This window comes from Choloepus didactylus, chromosome 7 (assembly GCF_015220235.1).
Source record: "Choloepus didactylus isolate mChoDid1 chromosome 7, mChoDid1.pri, whole genome shotgun sequence".
NCBI lineage: Eukaryota > Metazoa > Chordata > Mammalia > Pilosa > Megalonychidae > Choloepus > Choloepus didactylus.
Genome location: NC_051313.1, coordinates 84,029,317 through 84,044,657, shown reverse-complemented (window position 1 = coordinate 84,044,657; position 15,341 = coordinate 84,029,317). Strand labels below are relative to the sequence as shown.

Here is a 15,341-nt window from a genome sequence, read left to right as displayed (position 1 = left end):
TCAGGATAGCTTGTTCCACAGAGCTGACTTCACGGCTATAGAATGACCTCATGGTTCCAATGAAGCAAATGCAGGCAGGGCCTGGTGGAAACCACTAAAAAAGTCTACAGGTACACATCCTAACACAACCTGAATTTTGTGGGAGCGGCCTTGTAGAGAAAAGAATGAATAGTGATGAACTTTCTGTTTCAGGAAGTAATTTGGTTAGTTGCACATTAAATGACAGGGAGATACAAGATTGTCTTTATTAACCTGTATAATGTACAACATGGTATCCCCAATTTTGTTCACTCACTAAAGATATGTTTGGTGTCTTCATACCTAGAATTTGTATTACTAAAGGAAAAAAAAATCAGCAAATTATTTTAAATCATAGTTTTAACACTGGTCCTAGGTAGAACAAAAATTACAGGAAAGGGCATCTCTTTTCCTTAGATTCACATATAAATATGTAAATATATATTTATATGTTATCATAACACCATAGAGGTTCTGGTTTCTACAACTAGTGGTTCGTATTTATTGCCCATGTTATAAGCTTCCTAGCACATTGATGACATTTTTTCCATTTCTTTCCTGTGAAATTTCCTCAGGATATCTCCTTGAGGATTAACTTGAGAGTTTATGAGATGCCATCCTTGATCCTATTTGTTGTTTCTAGATGAGTGACTGGGAAATTGTGCACCCAATTCAGGTCCCAAGAGCTGTGTAACTTTCTCCAACATTTTTCTTAAACTTACAAAGCCAAATATGATATTCAGTGGATAAAAACGATCCAATCTGCATTAATCCCAGCATTTCTAATTGCAGCACTCCATAGCACACTTAGGGCAACCTTCACTACTGTTTCAGTTCCTGATACTGCAGCCTTTACCTTTACCTGCTGTCTTTCTAAAAACTCACTTGGCCATTTAGGATTATCTCATTATCCTCAATTACCTATGGGACTACTAAAATTAACTCTAATAAAACATCCATGATACATAATTGAGAAAACTATTATTGAGTTGGAGTAGCCATTTTGGAAGAAAACCATACTGTAGTATAAATTATACCATGGAGTAAGACATCTGATGACTATAGTATAAATTATCTCATAGAGTAAAACATCTGATGATTTATTTTGCATTTATATTATCTTTCTATGACGTACAACTTCTAGGAATATAAAGAAATTAAACTTTATATAACATCTGTGTCATTATATGTCACATGTACAGATTATGCACATTTGTATTAGGACTTTATTCAATTCTTGTTTTATGCACTTTGAGTGCTATATATATTGTGTGTGTAAGTAAATATAAATGCTTCCATCATTTTATTCTCTATTCCAATGGTTGAGTGAGAAATCAATATGGAACATTAAAGTTGCGTAATAGTCCTCTTGCCTTTGTCATATGATACATTTCTCAGAGCAAAAGTATATCTTTCAGTACTTTGCAATATCCTAATTGATGAGACCCCAAATTAGGCTTCATTAAACAGATAACTTTGCCATCAACAGTTTCACATAGTAAGGTATGATTTAATATATGTGGGATTTCTTAATAGAATTTAGCGGTTCTTTTTAGGTTAGATGCTCCTCAAGGTGTAGAAAGAGAATTTCAGAGAACTTTGAAAAAAGTTTCAAGGAATAACTTTGGTCCTTATTACTTGAAATTTTGTATTTTGCAATTTTCCCCTGGTTCCTGCCACCTGGGATCTCCTGATCACTCTAGCTTGGTGTCCCCCAAAGCTGGATCAAATATGGTTGCTGAAGCAATGACGTAAGGCAAGAAGAGAAAGAGGCTGATATAAGTTAATGTCAAACAGTTGTCCACAAGGGTGTAATTGTGTAGCAAAGACAAGAATCTAAATTTATCTCACACTCTGTTATTAGAGGGAAAGGTAAATCAAAGGATACAAGATGTTGGAAGACAACTTCTAGTTTAGAATTCTATTTTAGAATTGGGTGAAAAAGAGACACAGTATGAGAGGTAGCCCAGGCTTAATGAGAACAGGCCATCCCTTACATTAAGTTAAATATCATAGCTACTTATTGACAGTATGGCTGTGGTCTGCTGTGGTAAACTTCACTCTAATTAGTGAGTCTCTGCAGTGCATTTGAAGCAGAAGAGATGAAGCACCCTAAGAAAACTAGTCAACAAGAAAGAGACTGTAACCAAAGCTTTTGTTTCAATAATAGTTATGTAGATAGCTAAACCCCAAGGAGCTGTGGTTCGTACATCCATTTAAATGAAGGGTCAAAGTTACACTACTTGTATTGTAACAAAATGGTTTCATAAACTATCTATGACTTATTTATGCAGTGAATAGACCCAAGAACTCATCTCTCCTGTGGAGGAAGTACGCCATCTCATGGGGACTGTCACACTGTAGACACCCAGGCCTTGAGGCCCAGAGAAAGCAGCTTTGGAGGGATGGGCCTGGGGTGTGGACTTATTTCAGGAACATCAAATTGTCACATTTTAGAGCTCAGAAGAAACTGTCGAGGACACTCTAGTCCACCAAATAAGGAAACTGGGGCCCAAAAACATTCAATGATTCTCCAAGACTACAGAGCTGTTTTTTGCTTAACCTATTCTGTATACTAAGAAATGCCTGTTGTCTATTTTGAGGTCTCATATGGAAGCCCACATTTGCAGAATATTGAGAATTTAACCAAAGCACTGAATTAAAAAGCAACTTTAATTTTTTTTTTTTATTTTTATTAAGGCCATAGTTTATAAGGGACAAATGTAGATTGATACATTGATCCTTCTGGGCCTCCACAAAGTATAAATAGTGTTGCCTGTCCCCATGCTCTGTTTATCCTGCACCAAAAGTTGTGAACCAGTATTGCCTGGCCAGTGGGCAACTAGAGCCAGAAGACAGAGCTACTATCTCTCCAGCTGTGGGACTGGATGAATTTGAGACTTCAGGAAAATCATTCACGATTCCAATCTCAATGGATCTGTTTTATCACAATTTAGCCCTCGGATATATTATAGGATTAATCCAGAAGCAATGAATGCATTCTGGTGACAGGTGTCCTATGAAATAGTCTTCTAAATAATATCTTCTTAGCCACAGAAACACTTAAAGAGGATGGGAAAGGAGAAGGCACTCTCCACCAAAGTGGTGATATGCTAGTACTCCTGCCTCAGTATCTTTATTCAGAACATCACACTGAACACTTTAGTAGCCATATGGTACATATACCATTGGAAATGTAAAGTAGAAAGTTATTTATCCATTTGGGACACAAAGCCAAGAATTAATCACAAGTTATTAATCAATTTGGGAAATGCAAACATATACGTTTTCTGAAATGCAAGGCATATAGAACATGAAACATTTTTAGGGCCTAATGAGTTTGAAAGTTACCAAATTATATTTCAAATAAATAATGCAAGTGCTCAATTTTGAAAAGTTCCATAGTATTTTGAGTTACCTTTGGTGACATCAAAAAATTCTCAAAGCAAGCTTTAATTTTACGGCACTGTAACTTTTTTAAAATTTCAGTTATCAGGGGAGAGTAGAGCTATTGCAAAATAAATGTGATGCTACAATTCTAGGAGAAGTTGTAAATTTCTCTTTTATAGGATGTAAGTAGATGATATAGTATTCTTATTTCCAAATTTCATGGCATTATGGTATTCATAGTAATTCTTGAATTCTGCAGAAATAGCTTTTATCCTACTTTTCCTCATTTTCCTTAAAAGCCAGTAAGCCTTTACTTAAATTTTGACATCCACTTGGCATTTTTATGTATTCAACATGATGTTGGGCTTTTTAAATTCACAATATGTGCAACATATGCTGTGATACTGTGTTTCCATTTGTGGTTCTGAAATCACTAAAGGATGTACAACTCAACACTAGCAAGGATTGTTATTGCATTGCTTAAGTCAAGGATGTTGTTAATGTGTCTATGAGACCATGAAAAAGAAGGACTGAAGAATATTTTACAGTATACTTAATGCTTTCAAAACACATAAATTAAATAATATAAATAAATACAATTTATATGCTTTCAATAATCTTGAATTCATACAAATTCAATAATTATGTCATCTTAAGAGAATTAAACCTAAAAAGTATAACAAAAAGAGCAAGATACCACCAAAGGAAACATCTACTTTCCATAGGCCACATGTTTTCTGCAGTGTTCTAAATCTTTTGCAAAAACATTCCAGTAGCTTTGTGCATTTATTCAATCATGTTTATGGTTTGTTCATCTCCAAAAGAATTTGAGGGTCTTACAAATACAATCAAGTAAACATTTCTACAGTGAAAGGAACAGACAAGAGCTTATTAATTAGAGACTGTGAAAAAGAAGAAAATGACTGAAGGCATCTACACTGAAGGAAGCAACTACATTTGAACAAAAACCTTCTCTCTGAGAACCTATTTATTTATTCGACAAACATTTGTGTGTTATGTGCAAGGTACCATGGAGGTTGTCTTAGGTCAGGTTTCCTTAAAAGCAGAGCCTAATATGGGGATTCTTGTGCAAGTGATTTATAAAAGAAACCTGTAAGAGAGTGAAAGAAGCAGGAAAAGGAAGAGGAAGGACTCAGGCAAAAATGTGGTAACAGGAGAACTCTAGCCTAAGCCTGATCCCATGGGGCACTCTGCAGAACCATAGAATTTGTCCTACCTGAAGGCAAGAGCTGAGGCTTTGATACCCTGCAGCCACCCTGGGTTTGGAGAGAGGGCAGGAACTTCCCAAGGATCTGCAGGTAAGGCAAGGCACCTCCCGTAGCCAAGGCAATCCTTTGGACAAGGGGCAGGTGGAAGTCATTAGCAGCCAACACCTGCAGCAGCTGGGGGATTGATGCACCAACTGAGCCCACACCAACAACATCTGCACCAGAGTGGACTAAGACACAGCTGTTAACTCGACCAATGCAGAGTCCTTGACGGCTTTCGGGCAGAAGTGAAGACGTGATGAAAATGTTAATAAGAGGAACCTTACCACATGAGATGGGTGTGTGTGTGTGTGCCACTTTCTAAGAGTGGCTGTGCTGAGCAGAGGTGGACATATTTCACGGATCTTCGAGTGCTGTAGGTGTTGAGAAAGTCAAGCGATTGTGGACTTCTTTTCAGAAGCTGAGGTTTAAATAGGAGGGTGTAAGACCATGTTAGGAGAGGTCAAGGAAAAGATTTTTTTTCCCATATTACATTTACAAACTGAGGCAAGCAAGGAAGTCAATGGGTCAGGAGAAAATGAAGGGTCAAGCAACAGGAAACAATAATAAATAATCCAGAAGAACCAGGAGAGGTTGAAACAGAAGGCACAGTGTAAATATGGGCCTGAGATCAGCACCTCCACTTCAAGACATACAGGAAGGGGGTGGGGGTGACAGTGACATAGGCGCTTACTTTGGAGATCTCATGTTCGGAGCAAAGTAGGAGTCAAGGCACTATGCATATTTATCTCATACAGAATTTTTTAATGAAGTTATGATTTAGTAAAACTTTTGCTGTTTGTAAGAAGTGTTGGTCTCAAGGGTCTTCATTGTTTTCAGGTTGGTAAATTTTATAGCTACTACTTTCTTCTTTCATGAACAGTGAGCTAAACTAAATCAGATAAAAAGCCAGAGAGAAACAGCAGAGGGAAATATGGAAGTAAAAGAAGCCAAGCTAAGAAAAGGCAGTGGGAGGTGGGGGTGAGTTGGGGCAATGGCAAAAGTAAACATCTACTATTCTTCATGTTGCTAGATGCTTCATTTGTTAGGGAAAATGTAGCCCTTTTGTTTTATCGCTTCTATCCATGCCTCTTTTCTTTTGTAAAGCACCAGTGGCATGTTAGAGGAGCCTTTCTATTATCAGATCCATTTTGCTAAAATAAAATTCCAACTTATTAGAAAACTTTGTTCTATTGGTGTAACGTAAATGATGTCAGCGTAAAATATTACCAAAAATTATTCTTATCTTTATTGCTTTGGGTAATTTTCACTTTTTATATCTCTGTATACATGCTGTAAATTGTCATTTATTTTTTCTCAAATGTTAGAAGATTTCCAAAGCATGCTAATTAAGTATAGTTCCCAAGCTAGATGTCAAGGCACTGGTTTACCATGTAAATAGTCCTGCTTATATCTTTTTAAAAATAAAACCTTTCAGTTATAGTTATAAATTTTTGTATACTATACTGCTGACTTACCATGGACTTAAAAATCTTTTTCATTGGGAGTTGATGGAAATGAATATGGTGTATTTCTTTGCAGTTGTTGCCATAGAGATAAAAACCTTTTCAAAGTAAAATGAGGATGGCATAAAAATTACTAATTCAGAAGAAGTTATGCTTCTAATTTAATGCTGGGAAATGGTGCTCTATTCCTTTTCTTTTTTATTTCATCAAAATTGCATGACTTGAGTGTGTCTAATATACTTCTGTTAGATAATTTCTAGTGTAAGAAAAACTGAAACAAAAAAATGAAATAGGTGAAATCCCCACAGCATTTAGTGGGAAGAGATGATCATTTTCAATCTTTTATTCTGAAGATTTAAAACATTCCTAATTATCTCCCTTATGCCCTACCTCCATACTTCTTTATAACTTGCTACTCAATTTCAAAACTAATTAACTGTAATGGTTTTTCTTAAAAACAAAAAAAAAAGTATTTGCTTTCTTTTTCTGCCTTACAAGTCTTCCCAACAACTGGGCACATTTTCTAGCACTGACTCAATTACAAAGATGTACAAATCTATGAAAGTTTCTCAGATTTTATTAGATACTGTGAATGTTGAGATTTTTGAAAGTCTTACAGACTTCTCTTAGAAAAATCAAATTAGGACAGGGTTGGAAAATATTCTTTGACTTAGAATTATTTTCCTTAATCAACCACAATTTGATTACATACAATAACGTTGGCATCATCACTTTCTAGAGACACTGGAATGAGCTAAACCAACACTAACACTGATGATTAATCAGATGGAGAAGAATCATGCACTGGAATAGGATATGCATGAATGCTGTGCTTCCAGAATGCCTGTAAGAACTGTGTAAGGGAGAAAGAGGAAAAGAAGAAAAGGCCAGAGAAAATAGACCCTACCTTATGTGCATTTTCCTCATAATTAACCCTATGTTTATTTCTTTTAAGGCATAAACTATTGTCCACAGAGTGTTGATTTAAAAGGAAGTGGAAGAACTGAAATGCTTGTCCTGCAAAAGTGATAGGAGTTAATAACCCATCAGTGCAGCACAGTACAATGCTCCTCAGAGTGTGGTGCTTGGACTAAAACATTTCTAGGCAGCGATAACTACAGAAATAACAATATGTGTTCTTAGAAATTGTACAGCACTTTAATATTGTTCATCCAGTAGGACAGGCAGTAGACAAGTTTATGTGTTGTTGAACTAGCATGGACAGTCACAAGTGGTACTAGCTACATACAAATCATTAATAGTAGGACCACATCACAATAGATGACATTTTAAGGCTAGATTGTAAGGTGGAACCCAAACATATATAAAAATATGAAAAAATGTAGTAATTTACAGTTATAACTTTTTATTTTTTTTAATTATTTTAATTTTTAGTCAAGATGGAGTAAAATTTGTATTACGTATTTTCAATCCCACTTAACTGATGGCAAAACAAGCTTCACTGGATTTTTTGGTCACTTCTTTTCCAAAGAAGTAAACCAAAGGTGACCACAGAAGTGATTCCAAAGAAATGAAGATGGAAAGAGTTGATACTAGTTTGACAAGGAAGTATGGTCACTCTTACACTAAGTTCAATTGATGGTGAAGTGTTAAATCACAGCATGTTATTTGCAGAGATGTACTGGCTAATGAAGCAATGGAACTATCAAAACATAATGAACGTTTACACATAAACAGAGAAGTGAGTTCAAAACCAAAAGAATTTTTGAAAGAATGAACATAAATTTTAAAAGCCAGTTGAAGCAAATGTTCAGTACTTGACATTTAAACATTAGTACTTTGGCAGCATCTTATAAAGTAGAGCTTTAACTTGCTGTGACCCAGGGAATTCTACTTCACCTCTCTGAGCCTCCATTCTTCAGTTATACAACACATATAATTGTACCTAGCCTGAAATGACAATTAGAAAAATAGTTATGTAAAATCACCAGCATGGTCTATTGCATAGGCAGTGCTCAGTAACTGCTAATTATTATGTCATACTTACAATATGAATTTCTAAGTATTTGAGTACAGTACAATGCTGTAGTGCTAAAACAGAAGAAAATATTTAGTGGTCCTTTCACTATCCCAGAGAACATTGTGGGTTTGTTACCTCCCAAAGTTGCCCAGGTTGTGCTTTGAAGAAGTGTGATCAGATAGTGGTCTACTGTGTGCCCAGTAAAAGCAGCATCCACTGGGATGAAGGGGTCCCCTTTTTTTTCATTAGCCCCAAAGTACCACATATGCTAACTGGTGACCCCATCTCCTGGGTCATTAAAGTCAGATTTCATTATATTGAGGGACCTTGGAAGTCAATTTGGTGGAATTTTCTACCTAATATAATGCTGGATAAATGTTTACTGTAATTGGTCCCTCTCTCCCCATCCACCAAAAAATACAAAGTATATGTACTCCTAATGGTATTCTAGAACAGTTTTGAAAGGTTCTTCCCTCTGTCATTATATAGATGCTTGTAAAATCCAGCAGACATTAGAAGTAAACTATTTTTAACATAGGTTGGCACAATATTTCTTGAAATATGTTATGGACTGCAAATGTTTCATAAGAATTCTTCATTCTTTCTCCTTCCATTCCTTGATGTTATGAAATATGTCAGAAGACATTTTTAAGGTCATCATTTATCTAGCTTCTTGAAAATGTACACTCTATTCAAAGCTTTAAGAAACTGATACTTTGGATCAGTAGATCCAGATTTAATTTCAGCATGCTCAGTTCAGCTTTTAAACTCCGTTTAAAAATATTTGCCTTTATTTTGCTATTAGGAAGACCACTAATGTTTTGCAAAACTGTAAGTCCCTTATGACACCCAATCTTATGTTTTAAAATTTATCTGGATAAAATGAAATATTGGAAGTGAGTTATGCTAGTGCAACACTTACCATATGTTAGTAATAGAATTGACATTTTACGGCATAAGATTTTCCTAGCAGAGGAAAAATAAAATGAAGCTGAATTCCTGGATTCCTTGGATTGTTTGTTTCTTTTCTTGGGTGAAAGACTTGACAAAAAATAGATTCTGATCTGGGCAACCTCAAAAAACAATTGAGATTTTTCCTTATAATATAATAAATAGATTTGCACTTTTTGTACTTCTGTACTTGCTGCTTTAGAAATGTTTCCATTTGGAAATGCTGTCTACTCACAATAGAATGCAGTAATAACAGTAGTTTAAAGGTAATGAACTAAATATGCACACACACACACACCAAGAAGGATAGATCTTAAAAACATAATATTGAGTAAAAAGTAATTCTCTGAGTTCAGAGTTTCTACAAATTTTGAAATATCCAAAACACTATTTATTATTCCTATATATATGAAGAATGATACAATATATAATATATATGCATTTATGTGTGTACATGTAGACACCATATATATCAAATGCTCATGAGGATACCATCAAACTCATGAGAGTAGTTAGCTCTAGGGAGATGTGAAGAAAATAGGACTAGAAGTGGTCAAAAGGAATTCCATTTAATCTGTACCATTTTATTTATTTTAAAAAAAAGAATTGAAGAAAATATTGCGCGATATTCCCAGTTGTAATTCTGCGCTGTGGAAAAATGATCATTTGTTCTGTTAGTATTTGTGCATATTTTCATTTTTAAAATTATTTTTAAATAATTTCAAATTGCTTACAAACGTTTTATCTCCTATGTTCTTTACAGCAACCTTAACAAATTAAAAACCCCTAAAACATATCAGACCCTAAAAAAAATTCAAATATTTTATACATAATTAATCCCACACCTTGCTGTCAGTTCTTATCTAAAAGTTTAGTAATGAAAGAGATCACACTGTTCCCTCATTAGTGCAGGATCCTCATTTGTCTAACCTTTTCAATAAGATTTGTGCTTAATTCCATTTTCACTAGTAGCTCAATCCAAAGACAAGAATAAGTATTTATTGAGCACCTACTATTTGCCAGGCACTCTTGTAGCTATTGAGGTTAGAGCAATGAACACAATAGACCAGGGGTCAGCAGACTAGTGTCCACAGGCCAAGCCTGGCTCAGCATCTGTTTTTGTAAATAAAGTTTTACTGGAACACAGCCATGCCCATTCACTCACGTATTGCCTATCGCCGCTCTGTAATGGCAGAGTTAAGTAGTTGCTACAGAAACTGCACAGCCCACAAAGCCTGAAGAATTTGCTGACATTTTCACAGAAAAATTTTGCCAACCCCTACAATAGACAAAAATCTCTACTCTCATAGAGCTTACATTCTATTACAGAGAAACAATAAACAAAGTTTTTGTTTGTTTTATGGTAATACATACCACAAAGATAAGAAACTAGGAAAGAGGCATAGGGAGTTTGTGAGGAAGTCAAGGAAAGCATCATTGCAAAGTTGACCTTGGAACAAAGACCTAAAAGAGGTGAGAGAGCAAGTCCTGTGGTAATCTGGGGGAAGCTGCTTCCAAGCAGTGGAAGCACTATGCATGAAGGCCTGAGGTGGAGGTTTCAAGGAACTGCAGGAGGCCAGTGTATCTGGAACCCTGTGAGAAGAGAGAGAAGATCAGAGAGGTCATGGGGCTATGCCAAGCACAGCCTTGCAGGCCCTTCTAAGGAGTTTTCCTTTTACTCTGAATGAGGACTCTAGTTTGTTCTTTGTGAAGTCTAGAATATTCATTTCTTTTAGAGATTGGTACTAAAGACGCTATGTCCTTAGATAAAACTCTGTTCAAGTTTGAAAATGTCATTTCTAACCCAGTCAACTGTCCCACCAATCCCTACCATTGCTTGGAAGGCAAGAGAGCAAGATAACTAGTATACGCACATTACTAGGATTCAAAAAACATTTCTGCGGACATATCCTCCCCATTGGTTAGCCCTGGTGATACACTAATGGCAGACAGCATATTCTATGTAAAGTTTCATTTTACACCAATAAGAATGTTCTCAATTTTACTAAATTTCAAAATAAGAGGTTGATATATGTTTTTTCTAGGTATTTGTCAAGAATGTAATTTATTCACTTTTCTACATCTGAATACGTTCTTCACCATGCAGTTTATCTCCTCTGGGAAAGCTTGGAATCTGTGCACAGAAGAACAGGCAGACATTTATGGAGAACACACTAGATTACAGGCATCATCCCTGCCATCCATGAGTTTACTGTCTAATAACAGAGAAAATTATAGAAAACTCTTTTCAAACTTAGATATTTCTCTTAAAGTAAATTCTTCTCAGGTGTTTATATTGTCCAGTCTGCTGTTTTTAGGCATATTATGTCTTATCACCTTTTTAAAAAGATGTTAATAGCTTAGGCTGAGAGATGTTATAACCTGGCCAATAAAAAAGAAAGTTCTGGTGACCAGGTCTCTGGCTACTCACTGCAATGCACATTCTTTTTCCTTCTTATTTTTATTGTTATGGAAATGATGAATTAATTTTTGTCATAAATATACAAGAGTTATAATCCATATTTGCCTCGTTAATATATACCTTTCTAAAATGTAAAACTTGATTATGAGCAACAAGTACACCACATATTTAAAGTGTGTCAAAATAGAAACATTGCTACTCTAATTGACCAAAGCCACTTATGTCCAAGTTTAATGCAATTTATAATTCTTGAAAATATGGCAAACTATAATTTTCTTTTCTTAGATCTTTTTAAAGAACCTTAACATTTTTGTGGAAAAAAAACTGAGATAGAGGGAAGAACAGAGATGTTCCTTTATTAGACCACAAGCTCCTCAAAGGCAAGAGCTGTACACAATTTCTCTTTAATCTCAAATACCTGGCATATATTAGCACTTAATAAATGTACAAGTTCTTATCACTGACACAAGATTATCCATTTACTTTGTTTTCCTACTCATTTGTGTTCTTCGCTGGCAGTTGATTTGTCATTAGCATAATGTAAATCCGTCATTTTAATTGTTTCCAAGATTAGCACTTATAGTTTTTGTTATTAATGCTTCGTAAGGCTCTAAGTTAAGATTTTGTCTTCAGGATTTCAAGCATCCAAATGAACCAGTGAATATTACCATGTAATATTATGTTTAGAATCACATAGACAAGGGATTGGATTTTTCTCTTTGCCATTGGAGATCTTGATATCGAATAGACCTCACTTACATGTGGTCTTTCCTTTAAATGCCTTTAAAGCATGTTTCCTCAGTATGATTTTCTCTAAATAATCATTGGGTAAAAATACTTTATTATATGTGAGGGAAAGACAATGATGTAACTATTTACATTTATACTTTTATTTTTCCCAGCCATTAGATTCTTGGCCATGATCCAATTTTGAGGGTCTTTTTCTGTCATTAGCCTATATTAAATCTTACTTATAAATTCATTGGGATCTTTCATCATCCATTACTTTAGGACATCCTTATAGCTTTGATTTTATGTCTCATAAGATATCCAAACTATGGCATTATTTCCCAGTAAGGATTGGGAAATAATTATTGGTTGATCATAATATAAATGAGGGTATAAACTACATTTACATATTTCTGGTTATGAACTTAAACATCCTTTTATTTTTTTTTTTCCTGCTTTCATTTGAGTTAAGCCAGCCAATTGACATATTGCTCATTAATCATACATGTTAACTGGAGTAGTTAAAGCTTTAAAATCCAACTTACCATTCTGTCCATAGGGACTGGTTCTTGTTTTCTAAATGTGATGACATATGCTTCAGGCACTGCTAATTAGGTCTTTCCCTTGAAAATTCATCCTGACATGTTTCAAGAACATTTTTTTCCCCTTGAGTACAAGTTCATTAAATTATTAATATCCTTGCATAAGTCTTGTAGGATTACTTACACAATGCAGCTTGTCTGTATTTTAAAACTATAGTTCCCAGCGGAGGATGATATTGATCTCACTTCCTTAGATATCTGTTTTGCAGTCAAAAACAATGGGTAGGTAAATATCAGAGAATAATAGATATTCTATTCAGTAACTCAAACTGTTAACAGAAAGTGAAAAACATTTTGCACGTGTAAATGGAAATACTATATAGATAATAAACTTCTCATTTTCCTCACAAATAAAAGAAAGTGTTGGTATAGACACAGACAACCTAAAATCAGTTCAACTAAGGCTGTATTAAGTGATGAGTTTACAGTAGTTTTACCTTCCTGGCTATTATCTACCTAAGCAGGTACTTAGATGAACATATGTATATGACTTTTCTAAAACAAAAGATTCCTAATGGACCCAGTGGGTTCCCATCACAATCAAAATAATAACTAAGAGTCCTCAGCATAATCTCCAAGGCCCAGCACAATCTGGCCTGTCTACCACATACCCATTCACTTGTTCTTCTCTAGCCACACTGTTTTTCTTGCTGTTTCTTGAACAAGCCATACTTAGGGCTTTTTTCTTGCTATCCCTCTACTGTATCCTCTTTCTCAGACCTCTCATGGCCAACATACTCAATTGCTTCAAGCATCTGCTGAAGCCTTCACTGAATTTTCTATCTAAAACAGCATGCTTCCCTAGATAAGTCTGTGTCCCCCTTGCCTGCTTTATATTTTTATAATCCTTGTTTGCTACCTGAAATTACATATCTTTTTTTTGTCTGCTCATCAAACTGCAGAAAGCAGAGCATAATGGTAAAGAGCAGAGTATACAGCCAAGTTGCCTGGATTCAGGTTCCAACTCTGCTACTTTCTAGAGACATCACCTTGGGCAAGGTGCGACTCAGTTGCCTTATCTGTAAAATGGGGAAGCCTCAAAAATAACTTGAAAATTAAATGAGTAAATATACATGAATTTCTTTGAATAGTGCCTGAAAGATAGTAAGGGCTAGGTATTATCTATTACTATTACATTCCCCCATGGGAATATAAGTTCCATGAGGGCAGGATTTGTGGTATTTCCAGAGCATAGAAAAGGGCCTGACCCATAGTAGGGAATCAATAAATATTTGTTGAATTAATGAATGAATGAATCTGGGCACATAACAGCTGAGGGTGGGAAAATGTCCTACAAAAACGTAATGAAGAGGCATCAGGTGAGCAAAAGAAGAGTTTAAAAGTTGTAATGGAGACTTTATGTATTGAGAGGGCTGAACAGGTTATAAAATGTTTATGTATGTATAAATGTTTTTACATATGTATGTACTAGCTGTAGCAAGGATGGTGGGAGCAAGGTGTAGCTGGGGTTTCTACGTGTAGGATACTTCCCTAGAGAGGAACAGAGGAAAGTCGAAAGAGAACATAAAAAGTATCTAAGAATCCGTCAAGTGACCCACAGTCAGGACAGACAAGGACCAACAGGGACACCAGCTTTCCTGGGAAGCCTTAACCTTATTCTGGGAAAAGGATGCAGCTGGAGCGGGAAGATTCTGAGGAGTGGCAGGTCGATAAGGACAATCTCTGTATTACTTTTTTCCAGTTTCAGTTTCAGTGATGTTGGATGTTAAGTTTACGGAAATGGATAGTAGTATTCAAATAGAGAAAAAGATATACCTAGTGTTTGTACAATGGTATGGCCCCAAATGTTCAGGTTTTAAAGGGATGTCAATAAATTTTCCCATTATTTAAAGCAGTCATGGAAAAAAAAGGTAGTGCACAGATTGGAAAATGCCTTTTGAACACACTTCATCTAAAGGTTGGCAGTAAGTACCGAAGGAGAAGAGGCTAAGGAGGAGACACTCACCTAAGACATGTTTGTGCAGAAGCGTCCAGAGAAAGTTGTCCCTGTGTAGGGAGGACTTTTCAGGGTGTAGTGCCATGCCCTGTTTCTGTGGGTGTACAGCCCACTTCCTCTGCTTGTATTTCCTTCTCGTCACAGTCGACCCCTCCCAACCCTGAAGGGGAAGGCTGAAGAGAATTACCAAAAGGTAGCACATGATCAGTTTGGGAAGAAACTTAATTCTCACTTTCCTTCCCTGGGACTCCTGAGCTCACCCATAATCAAATGAAAAAGTCTGTTCAAATATCTGCAGTAAACAACTGTCCCTCCTCTTCTACACTGAAAACCAGAGCCAAGTCTTAGTCATCTTAATATATTTTCCCCTTGTATGGTTATGAAAGACAGACAGTAAATATTTGCTGGATAAATTTACTCATCTTTTTTATAGTATTTGATTCTGAAATCAGAATCTAAATACTCAAATGCATTTTAGCCTATTAAATCCATTTTGACTAAATGAAAATTATACACTGATTTTTTTCTTTTTCAGAATTGGGTGACCTTTATAGTTT

The 15,341-nt window shown here is 35.6% G+C and overlaps 1 protein-coding gene and 1 long non-coding RNA gene across 3 annotated transcripts in view; one reads left to right on the top strand and one right to left on the bottom strand.

Moving 5' to 3' along the window:
* The window catches only part of COL19A1 (collagen type XIX alpha 1 chain), a 341,781-nt gene that overhangs the window by 213,617 nt on the left and 112,823 nt on the right, over nt 1-15,341 (top strand). The window lies entirely within an intron of this gene.
* On the bottom strand, nt 9,596-14,907 carry LOC119539938. 2 transcript variants are annotated; one of them, XR_005217976.1, is made up of 4 exons: nt 14,794-14,907; nt 12,952-13,025; nt 10,449-10,667; nt 9,653-9,722 (listed from the first exon to the last, which is right to left on the bottom strand). It is a non-coding gene; the product is annotated as an uncharacterized LOC119539938 (long non-coding RNA). The 2 variants fall into 2 exon arrangements; XR_005217975.1 differs by having other exon boundaries at nt 9,596-10,667.